Here is a 6000-nt window from a genome sequence, read left to right as displayed (position 1 = left end):
GGCAATTGAATATGGCTTCAAAATATCCCCATTCCTATGACCAATCTATTGCAGTGTGTTAGGCAACCTGAGTTCGGGGGCAACTAATGTGTAGCCTCTAACCTTCAAAGAGGCTGCACATCACTCCTATTTTCAGTAACAAGTTAAGAAATGTAATCAATGAAGGAGACCCCTATCTGTAATAACATATCAGTAGGCCGTATAAAACAAGCCTTTATGTGGTAGGAAAGCGCTGAAAGTTGCTAGTGAAGGCTTGGAGGGCCTCCTATGCGGCCATATTGGGACACACACTGCTAGTGAAGACTTGGAGGGCCTCCTATGCGGCCATATTGGGACACACACTGCTAGTGAAGACTTGGAGGGCCTCCTATGCGGCCATATTGGGATACACACTGCTAGTGAAGACTTGGAGGGCCTCCTATGCGGCCATATTGGGACACACACTGCTAGTGAAGACTTGGAGGGCCTCCTATGTGGCCATATTGGGATACACACTGCTAGTGGATATCTGAGAGATTGTTATTGGCTGCTGGTTTTTACTGTGTGCCGATTCATAAATGCTACAAATGTGTATAGATGGTCGGGATCTCTTGCGCCAAATAAGGTACATGTGTAGCAAGATACCATCGGCGATTTATTAAACCATCTAAAGAGGAGACGTTGCCTATACTAACCAATAGATTCCAGTTATCATCTTATAGAATGCACTAGCAAAATGATAGCTGGAATCTGATTGGTTGCTATTTCCTCATTAGAAGATTTGATAATTATTCCCCTGTATGTCTCGGTCAGCATTGGTATTTTTCTTCACCCTCCTAACCCAGGATATTGATTGGCAGATCAACAGGTTATGCTGTAATGATCCGTTCCACAGTCCATTTACATTACTTATTCCCTTTGTCAGTGCTGGCACGTTTGACGTTCACATTTTAAGACCTACTATCTCCTCGCAGGGTAAGACCACATTCCAGGATGTCCGTGTCTGAGGGTTATACATACTCATTAGTCCAGTCATACAGCATAGTAGATTGTATCAGGGTACACAGCGGAATTTGGCCTCTTATTGTCTTACCAGCCACAAGCAGATGACAGCAGTGTATAAGGTAATTATAAAGTGCCAGAATGACCTGAACAACCAGCAAATTAGTTAGTACAGGTCAGTTTGTTTCTCCATGCGATATTACACCCTGACTGACAGCATCTGTTGTTTACTTATTAGTCAGGACTTTATATTCTGCAAGTTTGGATTTCAATGCATTCCCCCACTCCATACTTCTCCCTCATATCTCCCCTTAATCCCCCATCTCTCATATTCCCCCCGACACCTATCTTAATCCCAACGCTGGAATCCAGAAGGATGCCAGTCCGAATGAGGTATGTCTGGGGTGCCCTTAGCGATAGCCGTGTGGGGGGGAGATTTAGGCAGCATAGCGGAGTTAGGGTTAGGCATGAAGGGGGGAGACTTAGGTTTAGGCACGGGCAGGGTAGGGCTACAAGAAGTTAGGGGGAAGAGGGAAGGGTAAATATACTTACCTGACCCCTGTCGGGATACCAGTCATCAGGATGCCACTGTCGGCATTTTGACAGGAGGCATCACGACAGCCGGCCTCCATATCTTCACTGATTAATCCACACTGAGTTCTGTGTTGTTGCTATTGGTGCAGCACGGTGACGCAGTGATTGGCATTGCAGCCTCACAGTAATAAAGTCATGTTCAATTCCAACAATCAGTGTGAAGTTTGTATGTTCTCCCTGTGTTTGCCTGGGTTTCCTCCAGATACTTCGATTTTCTCCCACAATCCAAAAACATCCGGTCAAAAATGAACTCTAGTGTGTGTACATGTGGTAGAAAATGAACGTACATTGTAAGCTACACTGGGACAGGGACTGATATGAATGACTAAACCTTCTCTGTAAAGCAGTGCAGTAATGTATGTACTATGCAAATAAATTATAATAAATAATATTTACGTAAAATAAATTAAATAATTCAGCCTTATTTGAAATGCCTAAATACAATATCCTAATAAAAAAATATTAATATATAGAGAAAACAAATACATAATAGAGTGCAGCCCCTTTTCCCAAAACTATTCTAGCACCAAGCTCATGAATTTCTTCCTTAAATCTAGGTCTGGTTCTCTCCTGACATCTGCTGGCGACTGGCTAATCAACAGATATAATTTAAAACTCTTTCTGATACGTGACATTGTGCTGCCATCTACTGTTATGTGATGGGCATTGCATGGCTTTATGGTAAAGTGTACTCTGCTGCCATCTGCTGGAAACAGGTAAAACTACAAATCAGTTCAGGTTTGTACTGCTGGTTTCTTGTAAATTAGAGAAGTTCTGCATAGAACATTATACTCTGTGCCAGCTTACATTGTAAACTCTGCTTGAAATTAAGGAAGCTGTGAAAGTAGCTATATATACAACAATTAGACAAACAGGTGCATTTGCATATAACTAAATTTACTGCATGTCACAATTTTTTACACTTAGAAAATGAGCCTTACAGAAGTTAACTTGTTAAGTAATCAAAAATGTGAGTTAAATAGGACAATAAATGACATTATCTTTTTGTAACTTTTGGAAATTATTTTGTGATGTCATCTCATCTTAAATGTTCCCTCTCATCCCCTCTCGCCATTTGTGCAGGAGAGATCCTGGTTGGGTAACATTATTACAGCTGCCCGCTAAAGCATTGTATGTTGGTGGGATTCCCCAAACGGTGGGGATAATTTACAAACTGGGAAAAAATTATTGAACAGACCACAACCATTCCTCAACGGCTTCTCTTCATGTACATAAAATATGGATGATATTCCCTGTGTCTCCATCTGAAGGCGCAGAAAACCATAGACAGTCCTCAGATCTTAGCCCAGTAAGATACTGAGCAGAGGTAGAGAAGTCAGTGCAGCCATTAGCTGTCTTTGATGAAAATCATCTGTAGCTTAGACCGTCGGAACTTGCCTGGCTAATAGCTGGAGCATCCCGGCCCCAGTAGAGGGGGCTTGATGTAGAAAGGTAGTCTTGGCAAGTAAATGTTACGAGGGCTGATTGAAAAGTAATGAGACTGCCTCTGTGTTTCTGTCCCATAGTTAGACGTGGAACGTTATGCTGGTTATCTGAACCTGCGGTTGGACTGCCATAGTCTTTGTTTGGACACAGCGAGTGGAAGATCTTTGTATGTTTTGACATGGCAGATGAGGAAGTCTGTGAGATTATGTCAGAGATGTGTGATGGAATTTTGTGTTAAACTTGGGAAAAGTGGAAATGAAACTCATGAAATGTTACGGCAAGCATATGGTGGAGAAACAATTAGCCGAGCTGCAGTATTTCGGTGCTGGAAGCACTTCAAAGGGTAATAGGCGAGTGACTGATGAAACGTGTTCTGGGAGACCATCCACCACGGTTACAGATGTCAACATTGTCAAGCTGCGCAGATGTTGCAAAATAATAGAAGGTTAACCTTACGCCAACCTACGGCTTCACTGGACATCTCATTCCAATGGGTTCAGAATATTGTGACAAAGGAACTGAAAATGCATTGTGTGTGCGCCAGGTGGGTACCCAGAAATCTCACAGAAGAGCAGATGCATCAACAAGTTGAATCGTGCAAGAACACTGTTCAAATGTCGGAGGGGATACCTGATTTCCTGACATCGGTTGTGACGAATCGTTGATTCGTCATTATGATCCTGAATCTAAACAACAGTCCAGTGTATGGAAGCACGCAAATTCGCCTCCGCCCAAAAAATGTTGTATTTTTTTCACCGTGTAAAGTCATGCTGTTGTTTTTCTTTGATGCACATGGTATGATCCAACAGCACTGGGTTCCCCCAAGGACAGACAATGAATGGTACAATCTATAGATTGGGCAGCACCGTCACTGATCAACGGCACCTGCATGTGGCTTGCTGGGTGCCTGGAACGGCACCCTGCAGCCTGTGGAGCTGCCCGGAGCTTCTTTGGGATGCTCCGGGCAGTGCTCTACTTACCGGAGCTGGCGACCTCGTCCCCTAGGTGTGATGTCACGGTTTTAGGAGGCAAGGCTGGCACAGAGCCCTGTTACAGCACTGATGTTGACAGTCATGTGGTCGCAATTGTGGTGTCATTGTTGAAATGTCAACATTCTGCACAATGTAGACATTAGGGTTAGGCTGCGGGATGGGGGGAAAGTTAGGGATAGGGGTTAGGGTACTCACCACCAGAACGGCTTCATCAGATGACTCCACTGGAACTCTATGTCAGCTGACTGCCGGACAAGAAGACACCGCAGGAGTAGGTAAGTGGAGCCCCTACACCAGGGGTCTTCAACCTTGGCCCTCCAGCTGCTGTGGAACTACACATCCCAGCATGCACTGCCATAGTTTTAGCATGCTGTTATATCAAAAAGGTGGCAGTGCATGCTGGGATGTGTAGTTCCACAGCAGCTGGAGGGCCAAGGTTGAAGACCCCTGCCCTACACCACCTCGACTATTTTATCGACATTGTCATGCTGACATTGTCAACATGGTCACATTAAGTATGTCAACAAAGCAAACCGAACCCTTCCTCACAACAATCTAAAAATGTACAACATGAACTATATAACTAATGAAATAAACAGCATGTGGATAATTTGCCATGTGCTCTATGCCACCACAACCACCACCAATGGTCTAGATGGGGGTGAGTAAGGAGTCTGCACACAAAATGTAATGTATAAAAGAAAGTGTATTGTTAATGTTGTTTTGGATTGCTCTGTACTTTGTTTTTAGTAAAGGTTTTTAACATGGCTTCTCTACACTAGATGTATGTGTTTAAAATATTTGACGTTCAAAATTATGTCCTCACTCAGGGGTTAATTTAACATTGCACACTAGTGCAATGCTGAACACATTCCCGATTATCGGCAATCTGCATGTGCGCAGGACCCGTTCTGCGCATCATGTGGGAAATGAGGGCGTTTCGTCCCCGTTTTTTTCAGGATCGGCAAGGCCAGGATCTGCACCAAACTACGCAGTTTCCTGACCTCTCAGGCCGGCCAGCCTGCATAAACTAAGGCTTACTCAGCTGGCTGGCGCCGTCCACCGATGCATACCTCCCAACATTTGCAGATATCCAATCGGGACATCCGCGCGCCGAAGGTGCGCGCGTTCCCGAAAAGGGGCGTGATCTGTATGAAAGGGGGCGTGGCCTAGCGCTGAATGCGGGACAGTTGGGAGGTATGCTAATAATCGCGATAGTTATCCCAGCCTGCGACGTTGGTCACAGTGCTGGGATAGTAAATGCAACAGGGGGTATCATACACCTCCTGCTGCACTTGCATATTTGGAAGGACGGAATTGCAAAGCTGCTTGTGTATGGCTATGCAATTCCATCTTCTACTGCAGTGGTTCTCAAACTCGGTCCTCAGGACCCCTCACAGGTCACGTTTTCCAGGTCTCTCAGCAGCTGCACAGGTGTAGTCATTACTGGCTGACACAGTTTAAAAGATTCACAGGTGGAGCTAATTATTTCACTTGTGATTTTGTGAGGAGACCTGGAAAACATGCACTGTGTGGTGTCCTGAGGACTGAGTTTGAGAACCTGTGCTCTACTGAATCAGCCCCTCAGAACACAGATATTTTGTCACCCCTGTCTTAAGTTCTTGATATGTTTGAAGTAGGAATGGCCATCGACCATCAACTGAAGTAGGAATGGCCATCGACCATCAACTGAAGTAGGGATGGCCATCGACCATCAATGGTTTTGCAGCCATTAATGGTCTATGGCCCATGGCAAGTGTTTTTTTTGCCATCGATGCCGCACCCTAGCGGTGGTAGTCCAATGATGTCTGCACATTAGCAGCACCCAGCCATCAATTGTTTTATATAGTTTCTTCTTACATAGGTTTATATTTACTAAAGTGTGGGTTTATAGCAGTGGAGTTGTTTGTCTTAGCAACCAATCAGATTTTACTGATTTAACTAGCAGCTTCTAGAAGATAATAGCTAGAATCTTATTGGTTGCTAT

Source organism: Taudactylus pleione, unplaced genomic scaffold (genome assembly GCF_031769625.1).
Source record: "Taudactylus pleione unplaced genomic scaffold, aTauple2 ptg000689l, whole genome shotgun sequence".
In the NCBI taxonomy this organism is placed as follows: Eukaryota; Metazoa; Chordata; class Amphibia; order Anura; family Myobatrachidae; genus Taudactylus; species Taudactylus pleione.
Note: the sequence above shows the minus strand (reverse complement) of the source record.